The sequence below is a fragment of the Vidua chalybeata genome, chromosome 7 (assembly GCF_026979565.1).
Source record: "Vidua chalybeata isolate OUT-0048 chromosome 7, bVidCha1 merged haplotype, whole genome shotgun sequence".
NCBI lineage: Eukaryota > Metazoa > Chordata > Aves > Passeriformes > Viduidae > Vidua > Vidua chalybeata.
Window position 1 is genome coordinate 28,340,179 of NC_071536.1, and position 18,462 is coordinate 28,358,640.

An 18,462-nucleotide genomic window follows, 5' to 3' on the forward strand; every position below is an offset into this window, starting at 1 on the left:
GCAACTGTGTTGAGGTGTTGAACTGTAACCCTGTGTAGAGCCACCGCGGCTGGAGAAACGCCCTTTCCGCCGGGGGAAGAGAAGCGGCCGGCTGTGGCTGTGGCTGTGGCTGTGGCTGTGGCTGTGGCTGTGGCTGTGGCGGAGCGGGCGCTCGGCGCGGCTGTCACCGCTAGGGGCTGCTGGTGCCTCCCGGAGCGCCGGCCCCGCTCACGCCGGTGCCCGCGCGGGGCCGCCGGACCGCGGGGCGCCCCGTGAGCAGGGAGCCCGCACCCCGTGAGCCCGCACCCCCGTGAGCCAGGGGCCCGCACCCCGTGAGCCCGCACCCCCGTGAGCCAGGGGCCCGCACCCCGTGTGGGCTCTGCAGCACTCGTGTGAGCAGCCTGACTGGCCAGCCAGAGCAGCGGCGCACAGGCGTTCTGGGAGAAGGGGCTGCCGCCTTTGTTGCCTTCAAACTCAGCGGTGCAGAGCACGGAGAGGGATGGGGGAGAGTTCAAGAGAGCGGAAATATGCTGCAGGGACGAGGGACAGGACTCGGATGGGAGCGCTTTGGGCTACAGGGCAGAAGGAGGCAGGATAACAGGTACAGCTGGGCTCTGGTGAGGACGAGGACCTGCAAGTGTAGAACAGAGCTCTCTGGGCAGAGACCAAACCGGGCTTTTTGTGAGTCGGGTCACCCAAAGACAGTCCCCCAAATTGCAGATAGAATGGTATTTTTGCAGCCTAACCAGAGCAGTCTGTTAGCCCACATTTGCACACAGGTCAGTCTGTTAGTGACTGAACTGACTGCAAGGACCTGCTTGAGCTTAAGCTGTTTTGGGCATTTAGACCAGCTTTTGTGGTAGATGTTTTAGAAGGTGATCTAGAGGAATATCAACCCTGGCCTCATTGTTTGGAGGCTAGGGAACAACACTGACCCACACTTGATGTCTGGACCATGACTTCACACTAGTAGCAGTCACATTAGAAAATTATTCTGCTGTAGATACCCAGACCATTTCATGCAGACTGACAGTGCATATATCATTGGCAAAAATTTTAAACTATGCTGGAATTCAGAGCTGGACACATATGTTCAGACAATCACTACACTGACCAACTACATGTTTTTACTTCCCCATCATACTGCAAGGGAAGAAATAGAGTTGCCATGAAAAAAAACAAACAAAATACATGCAGCAGACTATCTCTTTGCTGATTCAAATGCCTGACCCCGAGTGAAGTCCAAATGCCCTTCTAATGAAGTTTCCTCAAAAGAGAAAAAATACATTTCTAAACACAGTATCAGCAAATACTCAGAAGAAATGGCATGCAGCAATAGCAATAGTAAGCATTATCTTGAGTACTGAGATCTAGATCTGAAGCCAAATGGCAACTAACCATAAAATATTTAGGTATATGGCTTTTTTCCTGAATTTAAAATAGATTGCTAAATAGCCACAGTTGTGGTTTCTGGCCTCAGTCTGGTGGTGACAGCAACATTTTAATTTTTTACTAAAGATAACTCGAATTTAAATCCATGACACTAACTGAAAGTCAGATGACCTTAATGCAAGAGAATACAAATGAGCTCCCTGGAGAAAAGACACTGTGATGGAACAAATAGAATAATATATAGAGATGACTTGATACTGTCACCAGAGTGATGGTATTTAACTTCTTTGGAAAGAAATGAAATGAGCTTAAATTGGGACAACTGCTTTATTTTCAGAGAACTGCATCTGAAGCCTACAGACAAGTGCTATACAGTTGTTTCCCCCCTGATGCCAGGGGCCAATCTTCATATGTCACTCGACATGACAAAGTCAGCAAATGTCATCACACTTCATACAGGTAGGCCTGAGTATTCCCACTGAGTCTCACAAAAGTAGAAAGTTCCCTCTTTGCAGACAAAGACTTGTGAAACATAAAAGTTGTGTTAACACAATGATACACTAGTAGGAAGGGAAATTTAAACTGAGACACTTCTTGTTGCCCAGTAGGCATCTACACTGAGGTAAGATATACAGCACCTAGCAGTCACCTATTTGTTGGCAAATAAAAAACAGCAGTGAAAAATTAGTTTTTAAACAACACCATTAGGAGGTTTAACACTACATCAAAACTTGTTTTTCCCCTCCTCTAACTCAAGCTTTGAGCCTAGTGACTGTGTTTATTGGATATTACTTTTGCCTTGAGACTGTAAGTGTAAAACCTAGCACTGAACACCTTTATGGTGCTCCTAGACACATATTATCTGAGGGACTGAAAACTTCCTTGGTAAATACAAGTGGATTTTTTTTCCCCTCTGGGAAGTACAGGTACCTTTACAATTAGCCTTAACCTTTATTTAAAGACATGTTGTTTAGCACATCAGACATCTCACTAAACACTCTCTAGAAAAACCACGTTTAATGGAAAGTGAATTCAGGACTGTTGACAGCTTATCTACTGACTTCATATCCCACCTTAGGCAATTCAGCTGAAAGATGAGCTCAACACTGCAAGTTCCCATTACAGCCTTAGCAGTATCTTGTTTTATTTTAATTTTTCTTTAAAAAGCTAAATTAAAAAGCTTTACAGGGACTCACTTATTCAATGAACTGTCATGTCTGGCAAGCTGAAAATTCTGAGTCTAAATGTGAGGAGGTTTTGAAAGTATTAATATTCCTCCTCCATTTGCCCACGTGATGACCAATGTCTTGATAATGCAACTTGCAGTATCTGGTTTGGAAAATGAAATTCTCAGAGTAATGGGAATGTGAACATGCTGATAAAACTGAGTATCTGTTCTGCAGATTGTAGTTCTGTTGTAGTATTTGAAACTCATGATCTGGAAAGCCATTCTAAGGATTTAAGAAGTTCACAGTGCTCAGTTAATACAGTGGCCTTCCATACTTGCATGTTTTTAATGAACTTAACTAAAAAACATACTGTACCTACTCAATCTGTGATATTCAGATGCTTATAATTCAAATAAAAATAAATTGACTTTCCAATCTAACCCACTTTGGCCGCAAGGCTTTTTAAACTAAAATATTAGGAGAAAATATTTTTAAATTAAACTTTTTTCATCTTCTCAATCAAAATATAAAATGCTTTCAAACACATATTTTTATCCTTAGGCAGACACCAACTAGTTTAGATTTCAGCCCTCCATTTTGCAGGTTTTCAGATGGATATAGAAAATAAGGGCTTAGAGGAGACACTGTATTGTAGCTTCACCTACAGTGGTTGTGATGAAGTCACCAAGTCTTTCATCTCTTAAGAAATAGGCCCATTGGAACTGATGCAGACAAATCAATGATTTTTGGGAAAATTTGGTTCCAATTTCATAGACAATTTCACAGGTTGAGACATTTCCCAACAACAAACCTGAAATGTCACAAAAAACTCTTCCTACTACTTCAGAGATATGTAGCCTATTGCAGCCATGTTCCCTCTTGAACTGCAGTGTCCCCCTTTGAGACTTGGCAGTGCAATGGAGGGCCCTGCATTAGGGAAGAGTTGGAAGTCTCCCACAGAAAGCCCTCTCTGCCCTTTTCACTGTTTGATTCAGTGACGCAAGGTGGTTTTTCACCCACACAAAGAGAAGGGTGGTGGAAGAAGTTCTGTGATGAAGGAGAATCTTTGGCCTAGGTTGAGAAGTAATATGTTAAACATGAATATTCCTTGTATTTTATCATTGGTAAACCAGGAAGAGGCTGGGCTGGATGTTCCTATAGTGTGTAACCTGGTTTTGTTAGAGAAAATGTTGGAAGAGATAGACACCTTTTTTCCTGCAGTACCTCAGCAAAGAGGTTGTGGCATACTGCAAACCTTGCAGTAACAGAAAGCCAAGCACACTGTCACATTAGGCTGCACTTCCTAACGGAGTGCGTGCTTCCCTTCACCAGGAGTGTCAGTAAAGGAAAATGATTGCAGCACAGTGGGTTAGTGCACTGACAGAAGCCTTCTGCTTTGTATTTTCAATAATTAAAAACACTGTAACTTCTTCTACAAAACATCACATCCTTCCTTCAGCTTGGCCATCACAACATGTAGTGATGGCATCTCAATTATAAAGCACAACACAATAGCAAGCAAGAGCTTCATAGTGCCTTCTGAAGGTACGTGGTGCAGCCACACAGATCAGGGTGGTTGGAACAGACAGGGTCAGGTACTGAGTCAGGTATTGAGTCACAGGTATTAAGCAGTGCACTGTTATTCTACTCAGATAATCCAAACCGCTTCCTTTATGTGTATGTAATGATATATTACTGATTACAATTTGTTAATCAGAAAAACCTTTACTAGATTAAAACATATTTGGATATGTATAATCAAATACAATCTCTCTCTCTCTATTTTAATTAGTGTAACATACACTGCAAAGTATATTGTATACTCAGTCTAGTCTAGTGGCCAAAAATATTCCATGAATTCTGGTCAACAACTATCAAGAATTCTATTCCTGCCAGATAAGCTGAAAATTATCACTCGCTGACTAAGTCAATATGTTACTCTGCTGCTATGCCATATGGCCCTGGATGCTGAGACACAACACAACCTCATCAAGTGACACCCAAACTGGAGGAGTGGAACACTGGAGAGAGCAGGGTTTCCATTCAAACGGACTTCAACAAACCAGAGAAGCAAGCTAGCAGGAACCTCATGAGGTTCAACAAAGCCAAATGAAGTTGTGCACTGGGGTCACAAATGCCCTATGTGCCAGGCCAGCCTGAGGGCTGAGCAAACAGCACCACAGCTGCAGTTTGGGGCTCACACAACAACAGCTGCTCACAGCCCGGAGAGACTCCAGGGAAGGGCTGCTGAGGCGATAAGGGAACCACAGCACCTGAGGTACACAGAGAGGCAGAGGCCACTGCCTTGCTTAGGCTGTAGACAAGAAGCCCAAGACAGGATGTAGCTACAGTCTTCCACTACCTTAATCCATTAGAGAAGACAGACATAGACCTTTCTCCCAGGTGCACAGCAAAAGAACAAAAAGCAACAGTCACAAGCTGCAACAAGGGAAATACTAATTGGGAAGGGAAAAAAATCATCTCAGTGGGACTAGTGCATCACCGAAACAGGGGCCCAAAGGGGCTGTTCAGTCATCACCCTTGGAGATTTTCAAAACTTCTCAAGGCTTGGAGCAATTTGATCAGATTTTGAAGCTAGTCCTGCTTTGAGCAGAAGCTTGGAATACAGAATTCCAGATGTGCCTTCCAACCTAAAGTTTTCTATGAATGTGTCTCACAAAATACAGTTCCATAAGATACTAAGTATCCTTTCCACCAGCCATAAAAGGTGCTCAAGTCTTGTCAGGGGTCAGTTATTACATCAGTGACATATATAAATCTTAGCTCTGATTTGATTTGGTATATAATCAGGTTAAGTGAAATCAATTATTAGATTGCCTATGTATTATATTCAGATTATTGTAACATGATGAAATAGTAATACAAACTTTGACTCTGCTCTCCTTTTCTTCAAAAATGTGAGATTCAGCAGTGGTATTGAAGGAAGAAAAGACAAAAGATAGAAACTGTTCTGCCCTGAACAATGAGTGGAACTGCTACATTTCATGTAAATATTATCATGGATCTAAGATACAATCATTTCTACAGTCAACAGGCTCATAATATTCTTTCCTCATCACAATACATAGGTTACTCATACAAGTAAAAGGTTGTAGGCATGCAAATTAATTTGTAGTAAGATGGTTAAAGTTCTAAATCATGTATTAAATTACTTCTATTGCACAAGTTTAACTTCATTTTCCAAGCTAGTCACATGCAACAGAGATGTAGTAATGTAGGTATTCCAGCTGCAGAATGATTAGCTGCCAGTGCCTTCTAAAACTAGATTTGTAAGTCAGATCATTGGAAAGATCAGTGGTTTGTTTCCTGGATGTCATGAGACCAGAGAAGTGGAATATTGGCAGAAGATTAGGTTTATTTTTGTGTATGTGTTTGAAATATTTAAACAGACTGGATAGAAATCAACTTACAGGGTTATAAACTCTGATCCTGCAAAGCAAAAAAGTCATAAGCAAGCCCATCTCAGGTGTACTAGGAGCACAAATATAGATTATCCTTGAACAGAGGCCCAAAGTCCCATTAAAGTTCAGGGAAAGACAGTGATATTCAAGCACTTGCTTAAAGATAGGCATGTGCTTAAATGGATAATGATACCTGGTATTTTTACTTGTACATCCCTGAGTATCAAACAGGGAGCTTTCCACCATCTTTTTTAACATTGCAGGCATTTCTGCATCTCCTTGTACATAGAACTGTACTGCTGGCACTTTTGATTTTGCCACAGAAGAAAAGTAGCATTCCAATATGAGTTGTCAGCCAGGGTCTGATTAAACCAGAGTAATTAGCCACCAGTTTCTATATGGGTCAGATTTGGCTATAAACATTTATTCTAATGAATAAATATATTTAGACCCTTAAGATGCTTTGGTTGAAATGTAGCAACTTCTGAACAGTCTGATTGGGACCAATATATAAGCAGTCAGACTGAGATGCCAGTCAGTACCTTCACCTCCCTCAGGAGCTTTTTCCTTTATTGTTTGTAGGCTTACCTGTTAATGTACATCACAGTTACAGGCTCTGACTCAAGAGCTGTCATTAATCACTGCCTAAGAATACTGCATCAGGTAAGCAAACACATCAGATGCTGAGCTGAAGCAGCAGAACTCACTTGAAACTGTCATTTGCTCCTGACATAACAAGGGAAAAGATTATCCAGCCTAAGTACCAATAATTTTCTACTGCACGATTTGAAACAAGCTTTGGAAATTGGTGCCACACTGCTACAAATGATGGTGCTGAGGGTTCATGAGGTGCAGTGGTCAGCACTGAAACGCCATCCTCTACCTCACTGCATGTCCTGCTTTACACCCACTAGTACTTACTCAGAGGTGATCAGTTGATGAGCCTGAATAACAGTGTTAGAATTTAGGTTCTCTCAGCTCCCAAGTTTGAAAGCTAGGTCTGAACAATCACATCTTTTGACAAAGCCAGACACATTTTATGAGAGTTCAGATTCAATTTAATCCAGGTTTTCACCTTCGTTCCATCCCTAATTCTTCCTCTGCACAGCAAGAAGAAGCAAGGCAAGATCTTTGCATAGGTGTTCAAGTATTTAGCAATTCAGTTTCTAGGCAATCAGCAAATGCAGCAATTCTCAAACTCCAGTCTACTAAGACCACTGCTGCCAGAGTAGTAAAGCATCTGTCAGTCTCAGGGCTGTGTTGTTTTGCTGCTGCTTGGAGCTCAGGTCAATTCATTTAAGATTTCCAACAGCTTTTTCAGTTTTTTTTTTTGTTGTTTTGTTTTGTTTTTTTTTTTTGTTTTGTTTTTTTTGTTTGTTTGTTTGTTTTTTGTTGTTGTTTTTTTTGTGTGTGTTTTTTTTTTATTTCCCTTTGTTCTGGAGCTTGGTGGTTTTGTTTTGTTTGGGGTTTGGTTTTTTGTTTGTTTGGTTTGGTTTTGGGGTTTTTTTTTTTGACCAGCTAGACTCTGAAATCAGAATATTTCTTTGAGCTGTTTCTGTATCAGGTATCTCGGGCAAAAATCCAGCTATGAGCAAACTTTCAGCTGCTGCTGAAGACAAGAGGGCAACAAACAAGAGGATAGAATCAACACACAGAGTCACCTGACTGAGAGAAAATTATATGTCTGCATGCAACAGAAAAAATGTCCCCAGTAACAAGTGTAAATTCCAAACACTTCTGCCAAGAGAATGCTAAATGACAGGGTGCAGCAAAGCAGATGCACACCTCCTGTTGAAGGAAGCTCAGTTTCATATTGTTGCCAATAGTCACTCTAATTTTTCTTAACTACTTTTATGGCAACTCCAGTGTATGTTAGAAAGTATTGAGAAAAAGGTTGTGACACTGGAAAGAAAAACAGAATCCATGAAAGATCTGAGGTACAGATTGTGATTATACAGTATTTGAAAAATCAGAAAATTTTTGCATTACTGTTCATATTTGCCATGTGGTTTCAGCAAGAGATAATATTCTTCCCACACAATGTTCAAACTGTTCATTAGTGGATCTTGCAGAAACTGCTGTTTTGCAGCCAAGGAATGACTGCACTTTAGTGGCAGGCAAAGGATTCCAATAGCTCCCAAAGTGCTGGGGCATTTTGCTATGTGGAGTTTAAAGTATATAAAGAAATATGTTTCTAATTTATTACCTTTTACACAGATTCACACTTTATGGGAAAAGCTTGATACAACTAATGCAAATTTCACTTTAAGACTCACCCAGGAATTCTTTAAGGTTAATTTGTAGTCTGTATATTTTAAAGAACCCCATATTACTGCCAAACTGGGAATGGCAGCAGGACAGCTGGTACGAATGGCACCCTTCTTCCCACATTCCCATATTATAATTTTTCTAGACTGATATGTGAGTTGCCAAAGGATTCCATGTCCTGCTTATTGTTTGCTGTGCTGATACACTAGCACATGCAGAGGTTATTTTTCATGTGTCATCAGAAATGTTACAAGACCGGATTGGTTTTGTAAATACAAGAGATTACCTAAGTGATGGAGGACTCCTGTCTCCTATGCATACAAAAATAAAAAGGGAGGGCAGGAGAGAGAAAACAAAGCACTATGTACCAGATAAAAAAGTAGGAAACCTAAATTAATTTGTGGAAGCAATAACATTTTTGTCAGTTATTCCTCCTTCCTGAAGGATGGAACCTCACTGATTGCAGGATGCTCAGGTCAGCTTTCAATTGTCAGCAGATAAGTTGGCATAGGGCTTGCAAAATCCAAAATCACGTCACTTTCACTTCCCCTGTTGTTTGCCACAACTGCACTCAGCCTAGAGTATAGGAATTGTCATATGTTATCAACTTGGCAATCTGTTCAGATCAGAATCCTTTCTAATTGTAGTCTAAGAGGGCAGTGACATAATTTGGTACTTTTTTTCCTGCTTTAAATCTCAAGTTAATCTCTTGAGAGATTTACTACTTCTCTGGAGCACATGTTTTAAAATCTCTCTGAAATCTGACATAAATAATGCCAAAGCTGGGCAATCTTGCTATAACATAACTGACCAAACCCTCTTCAATCTTTTTAAGGTATTGGCATCAGTGGCTTCCTGTGACAGTATGTTCCATGCTCAGCAAAAGTGCTTATTTTTATCAGATGCTCTCTTTTGTGGAATTCTCTGCTGTTTAATTTAATTTCTCACTCAGTTGTGCAGTAGCTTCCAGCCCATTGCCAGGGCCCTGAGTGCACTTTTAAACCTGGATGCCCTGATCGGCCCTGGAGTCCTCAGTTCCTGCCCATGAGGATGCAACAGCACTGGTCTCCAGCTCCCCACAGCTCTATCCATGGGTTCAATCGAGCTGATCCCTGTGCCCAGGGAGCTACTCCATGCCTGGAGCTGGAGCTGCCCCACATCCCCCACTGCTCTGATCCCTGGAAAGGGATGTCCTGCCACCTCCAGAACCCAGGGAGCTGCCAGTTCTTATGGCTCTCCGACACATGCTCCCTGTGAAGCAGCACAATAAAGTTTCTCTTTTCCTTCCCCTCCCCAAATATTTGTTCTGAATTCACAGAGAAGCCTACTATGAGTAACATGGTAGCCTACTGTGAGTAACAGCTGGGCCCTGCCACCTGGCAGCGCCCTCAGCGCTGACTGCTGCCCTGAGTGGGACATTCCCTGTGGCCACTCTGCCAAGCAGGGCCAGTGCCCTCAGCACCTCTGGGCTCCAGGGCTCCCTTCAGACCTTCCAGCAGCACTTCCCCAAAACCATTCTGTCCTTTCACAAGTGATGAAAACGCCTCTGGGTCAGGCAAGCAGTGACAGGGACCCGGTGGCCGCCTGGAGACCTCCTGCCACACTCAGGAGGGACAGTCTAAAGCTTCCCCCGAAAAATCCAGGAAACCCTTTCATAGGTTCTCTAAACCAGTTATAAATGAGCATGTGGAGCTCTGAACACCATGATCTGCCATCACCCCAAATGTGACAGACGCCGTGCCTCCACCCTTACCTCCTCCTGGGTGCCAGCCACCGGAGAGCTCCTGAGCTGGCAGCAGGACCCGGCTCCCTGCACACCCGGCATCGTCAGGGCACCACAGCGGCCCCGAGGGAAGGGGGATGCCGGGCACGGCTGTGAGGGGAGCAGCACCAGGGGAGCAGCCCCAGCAGCACCAGTGCCTCCGGCCAGACAGCGCTGCCTCAGGCGACTCCTCCTGAGGGGCGACTCCTCCTGAGGGGCGACTCCTCCTGAGGGGCGACTCCTCCTGAGGGGCGACTCCGCCTGAGGGGCGACTCCTCCTGAGGGGCGACTCCTCTTGTTGTGAGGCACCTCCGGCCACGTCTGCTCATCCTGTCTGTGGGCCAGCACAGACAACAGCATGTCTACATCCCCCCCTTCAAAATTTAGTAATTTAGCCGTGTGTTGGCTGCAGTGCCTGAGGACCTGGGAGAATGCTGGGATTGTCCTTCATGCAGAAGAGGTGCACGGCTTTTGCTCTCCAAAGCCCAAGTATGGTCTCAAATGGTGGCACATCACATCTTCACTGGAGGTTTACGTGGGGCAGAATGGCAACAATTGATTTATTTTACTCAGGGAACAGACCCACAGAGAGGGGGAGATTTTCACGTCACAAGACATGAATCCAGCACTTCCCAGTCATCACTAAAGCCACAGCTACAAGCTCATCCTTACTCTTTGGCAACAGCTCTCTAGCTAAATGTCTTTTCTCTGGTCTAATCCACTACACTGTACTCTGTGCTGAGGTTGTCAGCTCATTGTAACAGATCTGGTTCAGGTTTTGTTGTCTTTTCAAGTAACAATGAAACAAATTCATCTGTGAGCTATGGATTAATAGCTGGCATGGATTTGGGCCAAAGTACTTGAATGCATTCATGAAATTTCACTTCATCCCTGGTGTCTTTTCCTCAAGAATAATTTAAATTTTCAATTCTTTATTTTATCTTAGTTGTGTTTCACTTGCTTGTAAATACACATAGTACATCCTGATTTTGTTTGCATGTTGTTTGTCTTTCTCAGGAAAATAGATAAATAATTAATTGGTGAATAAGAGGCAAACTGGTGTTGGAGTTATGCCAGATCTAACCTTGGGTCTTTTCTGTTTCTTTATTGTCTTTGAGGGAAAGAGAAATGAAACAAAGAAACAAGAACACTTAAAGCATGTGATAAATTATGAGCTGTAAAGAAGGGCATTAAGGAAAACTTCCTTTCCAAGAGCATCTTTGCTTTATTTGATACAATACTGTTGTCAGGTGTATTTGGGTTGTTTGGAATTGAGAATGATAAACAAATGTTGTTTGTATGATAATTAAATGCAGCTGTCTACAACTAGCAGTCAGGATCAAGTTCAGAAATTTCAGCAGCAGAAGCACAAATTCCTAAACTGAAGGAGGAACTCCTTCATCTAGAAATGAGTAACTGGCTATTACAGTCTCTACAGCCAGCTGTAGAAAGGAAACATTCAGTACACTGCAATTATGCCATGCATCATAACCTCTACAGTTATGTGCAGAGTAAATGTAGATTGATCATTATTAACTTCCAATTTTTCTGAAGAATCAGCCTAAGTACCTCACGTAAAAGAAAATAAACTCATTAGAAGATGTAGAAATATGAAAAAAAACTCTAGGTTTCATTTTTCCTTAAGTAGGTCTCCTCTATTGTGTTATTCTGAATCCTTGGTTAGGGCTGCCTGGAAAATGGGCAGTTAAGGAGACCTTGTTTTATACAGAATAGCCTAAAATGGCAGGAAAAAAGAAAACTATTTTGATTCCTAAACATAGCTGCTCTGCCTCCTGGGAACTGTAGTCCAGGTATTGTAAAATTATATTCTTCATTGTAGGTTAGGATCGCTGTAATAAATAAGTAGATCAACATGCCTTCCTCTTCCACTTTATTTGTACAGGGAAATGGTGCATCACAGCAGTCCACAACACAACAAAGGGATAACACAGCCTAAAAAGAACAGTGTAAGGCAATCAAAGTAAATATATGAAAGACATAGTAATGTTACAGAATTGTAATAGTAGGATTATTATCACTGCTTCAGCTGCATTTTTCTGCAGAGAACAAGCACCATTGACCAGAAGCATTTTTAATTAAAACAGTTCTATCAAAAGCTCAGCTCTTCACCTAAACCAGACTAGAAGTGTACAGTTTTTGGTCAGATTTCCTGTTGACAAATTGAACAGACACTGCTTCTGCCTGCTTCTTTCTCAGGCCCCTGTGAATCAGATTAAACGACAGGGGCTGTTCCCTCCAATTCTCATACATGAATTGCAGTGCTGAGATGCCTTTATGATCATGATCATGCCTTCTAGCAGAGATTGCTTCTCCAAAAGCTTAATGGAAACAACTCTCTTAGAGAGAAAGGAAGCAATTTTTCTCTCAGAAAAAGTCTGTAGGAGAAAACAGCCTTCTCTAGATTCTGGCACAGTATGTCATCATTTAGCAGGCATACAGAAAAAGGCATGCCTGACTCTTTTCTGACACACAAATCCCATCTTCAATAGGCATTCTGAAGGGAGTGGGGCTTTCTAGGGGGCTGTTGTTTCTGGAGAATTCAGTGGAACCCAGTATATTGTGTTGGTTGTCCCAGAAACTGGCATTTTACTGAAAATGAAGCAACAATAATGAATCAAATCTACTGGAAATGGCAATGTAATCATTACTGTAATCCAGTAATGATAATGCTAGCCTGTAGTTTTACAGACTTCAGTGTCCTAGTATGCCACAGATTTCCTACATCCATCTTTTAAACCTGTAACTTCTTAGGGATTAGCACCTTCTGATGCTGGTTTTATCAATAACAGAAACACTTTTAAATTGTTCTGGGTCCAAAATTAGAATATACAATAGTCTTTTAATAAGTTTAGATTAGTGCAATGCTCCTAGATTGTAGATTCCTGCATCACTGGGGTTTTTTTTCTGGTTTTTTTTTTTTTTTGGTTTTTTTTTTTGGTGGTTTTTTTTTTTTTTTTTTTAATAGGATAGGATGAGTGAATCTAAAGTGTGTTCAGGTCCAGTTTAAAAAATTTAAACACGATTCAGGGTTTTGAATGCAGGGATCTCAGCTACTTAATGTTGTGTCCCAGCAACAAGGCCTGAGATCCTGGCTGACTAATCAAAAGCCTTACTTAAAAAAAAGCTAAAAAGAGAAAGATACAGAAGAAATAGATAGAAGAGAAAAAAGATCCAGTAGAAAGAGCCACAGGACAGGCACTGATCTCTCTGGTGATTGGTGACAGTAACTGAGGGAATGGTATGAAACTGTGTCCAGGAAGGTTTTGGATATCAGGATATCAGAAAAAAGTTCTTCACCCAGAAGGTGGTTGGGCACTGGAACAGCTCCCCAGGGCAGTGGTGACAGCACCAATCCTGGCAGAGCTCAAGTGTTTGGACAATGTTCTCAGGAACATGGTGTGACTCTTGGGATGTCCTGTGGGCCAGAAGTTGGATTTGATGATCCTTGTGGGTCCCTTCCAGCTCAGGATATGCTGTGATCCAATGACTGAATGAGCAGGAACTCAGCACTTGTTCGGGTTTAGGCCAAAGCTGGCAAAAGTCATGAGTCACCAAGAGCTTCCTCCAGACCTGATCTGCTCCAGCAGTGCTCTGGTGTAATTCAACACACAGGTGATGCAGGAAGTAGCCATGACAAAATGTCTCACTTTCCTTTCATGACCCTCTTAATTCTTCTTCAGTCTTGTTTTTTTAATGGCCCTTCTGAAGGTTTGAATAGCTGATCCCTCTATTAGAAGTAAACAGATGTGAGGTTAATGCAGCACATTCCTTTCTAGTTGTGTTTCCCTTTTCCTTACCACAAATTATTTTAGCAGTACAATTAGGCTTTTCCTGCTTTTTATAGACAAATCATTGTTACCGTAAGCAACTTAGCATACTGGGCATATGAAATAGTCACAATCATCTTTTTCATCTATGCTTGTATAGCAGCTAACGAAATAGAGCCATGCTCCATGCTGGTGTCTCTGCAGAGCTATAAAAATGTAAATAATTAATAATAGCTGTTGTTCAACACTTGAATAGGAGTCTGTTGTTGTTTGTAAACAAAGAACATTTATTTTTCCCTGCATTTCTTATTGCATAAACCATAAAATCACTCCAAAGGAAGAAAGCTGTCTTACTCATGAACTTGGTGAAATTCCTCAGAACTCCACAACACATCAAAAGTGAAAGGTCAAATGGATTTTTTAAATTATTTAAAATATTTTTTACTAGCAATGTGGGCAAATAAATGTGATGTTTATGTTAACAAATTTGTCTGCCAAAATACAATTATAAATCAAATAGGCCTTGTGGTAGTATTGTCAACATGATAAGAGAAAAACAATGAACAGATTTGAAAAGAAGGAAATGTAAAAGGGCATCTTACTACAGTATGTAAATCCAATTACAAAAGCAGAACTGTATCAGAAGTCAGCTGTGCTTTTTCCACAAAACACGCCTTAAGAAAGGAACATGAATTGACAATGCAGAAAAATTAACTTATTTTGCTGAGTCTCAATATGTATCTTTCTTGCATGTATTGTAGTATTTAAGTATTAACAGGAAAAAGCTAAAAGATTTTTATTAGAGCTGTGGGTTTGTAATTCCAGAAGATTTGAGAGTCATAATTTTCCATTGCATAAGGCATATCATCCCTCTTGTGGTACAAACACTGAGTGTTTTGATTTATGTCATCCAAATATATCTATGTTCTTTATCACAGAATTACATTATATCTATGTGCCAATTAAAGAAAAGGTCCTTGCCCTTAAAATCCTCCTCTAAGTACACAGTATTAAAAGCAAGTTCATTCCCACTTAAAAGTTTGGCATTTATGCATACATAACCAATCAGATACTAATGTGACAGGGAAAGGTACAAACGCAAGGTAAGGAAGGTGGAGGATAACGTGGTAAGGAAGAATTCATAGATGACACAGTTGAATATTTCTATTTCTGTCTTTTTCTGACCATGTCAAGACTGAATCAAGAGGAAAAGAAAAATAAATATTACCATTACTACTTGCAACACACCAATGTGAAGGTCTTCTAATCAGATGAGAATGCTATGGTGCAAGATGTTATCTAGAGAAAAGGGGATTCCTCTTCCAAAGACATGACAGCAGAATAAAAGTGCTTATACCTTAGAGCTCGTCTTGAATCCTGCTAGAAGAATGTAAGTGTTTGGTAATTCTTCATTTACTCAAATTCACTGAATCCCTCATTGCTCATGCTCTCCTCAGAGCAGGCTTTAAGCATAACCTACTCAAGAAAATACTTGGTGTCCCTTTACTTCTGGAGACTCTGCACACCTAGTCCATCAAACCCTCACGTACACAGAGGAGCTGCAGCCCAGCTGCAGTGACAGTAACTCCCTGTTACTTACAGCACTTACAGGAAAAGGACATGGAGTCCCTTTCCGTGGGGCTCAGAGAAGCCGTATGGAAAGTGAGATAAAAGCTTACACATGGGAATTCACAGGGGAATGGATCTTTTGCCAGTGACAGGCAGAAGCTTTTGGGTACTTGGCCTCTTAAGGAGTATTTTGACTGGGAACAGTGTGTCCAGCTGACTTACAGCAGGACCTGCAAATCCGGCAACAGGATTGGCCCAGGAATTTGACAAAAATGGGTAATGTAGTTATCTTTTCTTCACTATCGCAGTAAGACTCCATTTCTAAATGATGACTAGTATCTTGCACTTTCTGTCTTTCCACAGTAACATCACAGACACGTGTCCTGTCATTGTCTCCCCTGCGAGCTGCCCAGATGTACTGCTTTCATAAACTTGGAGAACTATGGTGCACTTCAAATCTGCAGCATTTTTCACTGTCAGCCTGTATTTCTCAGATCCCATTCACTGCACTGCCTTGCACTTTTAGTGCTACCCTTCGCTGCTTGTCATTGACAAGAGCAGGTGCTCACTTTCCCAGCTGGATAACTGACAAAAGTGAAAAATCCCTGTCCCTTTCAGCTAAGTTCCTTCTGCAGCATGTGTGGGGATATAAGCTTGAGGTGACCCCAGCAGGCTCAGCTAAGCCTTGTTCTATTGCTTTATACTAGTTCAGCTGGACAATGCCTTTCTGGAGACTCAGTGCTGTCCTCCTCTTATATTTCACAGACTTCAGGCTGTTTTATGACCATGCTATCCATTCTCTTATTGTTTTTATGTATATTGCTTTTTTTCTGGGTTGCTGCCAAGACACAACTTGTTTAAAAAATAAACCAAACCCAGATCCTGGCTTATAATCACCCTAATGACCTCAGCTCCGTGGTTTTGTCTCTAGGGTGTACGGTTCATGACATCAAGACACTTCATAAAATTGAACTGGGTTTGATGGCTCATGGATTTTGCTCCAAAACCCCTGAAATTAACTAATTTTCCACTGACTAAAGTTGTCTTCAGATTCATCCTTTGAGTTATCTTGGAGTCACTTGGTAAGGTCTTATAGCTCCCGTGAAAAGAAAAATGCATTAAGTTTTGTAGCAGATTTCACCAGCAGTTCTCCAAGCACTTTGTTTGCAAGGAAAAGTATCATTATCTCAGTTTTATAGGTCCTTAACACATTTTTGCATAGGCTTGACAGAATGTTTTTGAACACATTCTTGTCTTGTCACTGCTTGTTTCCTCTAAAATGATTTTCTTAGATAAACAGGCATCTGTTAATATTTGACCATACTTTTTTCCCCACAATCCCTTTTCTTTTTCAGTGTACAGGGTGTTCAGTAGGTGCATAGCTTTTCGTATTTTAACTTCCATGATCCATGTGTGTCCCTTGCCTCCCTCCTTGTATGCTTCTCAGACTTCCTTTTGATGTGAGTTATACCTCTGTGTGTTGTTTATCATTTAAGAGCTCAAGAGCCTGTGATAAGTTTGTCTTTCCATTATATAGTAGAACAAAATAGGATGTCTTTCCACTTCATTGATAGGGAATATATGGTTGAGTTTCCTATTTTGAGTGTAGTTTAGAAGTGAAAGATCTCCTTTTTCAGAATAGCCAGCTGTAGAGAGCATTAAGTACTCACTGCACTGCTCCTATTCAATTCAGTTTCTCTTATGAGTGCTCAGCATTTCTACAAATCTGTTCAGATACCAAGTTGGATACTCAGGAACAGAGATATGAACATTTAGAGATAATGTGAGGAAATTTTCATTTAAGCAATTTGCCCAATGTTACAGAGGTCACATTGCATTAACGATAAGACCATCTTTTTCCTTTCAGTTATCTCCTGCCTTTAATTATACATCTCCCAACTATTGCAACAAACAGCTTAGGCAATCTGTGAGGAAAAAAAAATTGTGTCATTAAAAACCCCATTACAGAAACTGCGTTCAAGGGAGGTTACTATGATTTTTCAAGCATTCTTTATCTAGCATCTCCTGACTTTTTGAGTGAGTGACTTTGTTCCCTCTGAACAGAGTTTTGTGTGCATGTGATCTCCTTTTCTTTTTTTTTCTTCTTTTTTTTTAAAGCAATCAAAACAAAAAACATTTCCATTTCAAAGGTGATGTTCTATCTTTAACAGCAGTAAAATTCCACATCACCATCCTGGTTGTTGAGACATCAGAATTAACTCATAGAAATAGCAAATTGCCATCTGTAGATAAGAGTGTGCTGAGGCACATACTGACTGAGAGCAGAAATCTGGGAATCTAATGGCTCTGGAGGAGGGTGTGTCTAAAGCTTCTGCTGTCCTCCTAGCTCCTGTCTTGTTACCTTAAGTTTCATCCACCAGTTTTGAAAATTCAGTTGTGTTTTCCTCATGCAATCCATGATTCAGTCATAGACTCTGTTCCCAATGTCTTCAAGCAATCACAGACTCCTCACGTATTCATGAGTTTTGCTCACCATTCCTTCCTGCACCTCTACAGTCTCTCTTAGAGCTGCCCTTCACACTGGTTCCTGATCATGTTTCCTTGCTTATCCTGATCTCCAACAGACTGATGTGAGTTCTGATCTGATTCTGGGAATACTTTTCAGCCTGTGAGCTCCCAAGAGGTCAAAACCAAAGTCAAATCAGGTACATGCATAGTTCAAGAGAAGAAAATGAGAAAAAAAAATTTACACGCTTACTGACAATTGTTGTGACAGGCAACAGTCAACATTCGTTGAAACAGAATTCAGATCTCCTAACTTCTGTTCTTGGCCTGCAAAACAATCTTGTGCTCATAAGATCTATGTTAAATGATTTATTAATTGCTGCAGTGGAAGCAAGAGGCAAGACTGTGTATTATTCTGACACTGAGCTCCTTCCATTCCCACTGACTTCTGCAGGCGCTTGCCTCCATATCCAAGGGGAGACCCAGGTGCACACCAGGCTGCTCCATGCACAGGAAATCTTGAGGCAGAGAACGCTTGGGAGCCATGGTGCTCTCTACAAAGTGCTGGCCTGGTGCCCAGAGGAGTTGGAGCACAGGACATGACAGGAAGCACATCAACAGGCAAATACAGTGACAGTCTCAGTCAC

The 18,462-nt window shown here is 41.4% G+C and overlaps 1 protein-coding gene across 1 annotated transcript in view; it reads right to left on the reverse strand.

Annotated features, from left to right (window-relative positions):
- SEMA5B (semaphorin 5B) overlaps positions 1-10,125 on the reverse strand; it is a 278,179-nt gene extending 268,054 nt beyond the window's left edge. The window contains exon 1 of the mRNA XM_053947847.1: positions 9,984-10,125. The gene's annotated coding sequence lies outside the window, so the exon portion shown is untranslated. The remainder of the gene's footprint in view (positions 1-9,983) is intronic.
- Positions 10,126-18,462: the final 8,337 nt, after the last annotated feature.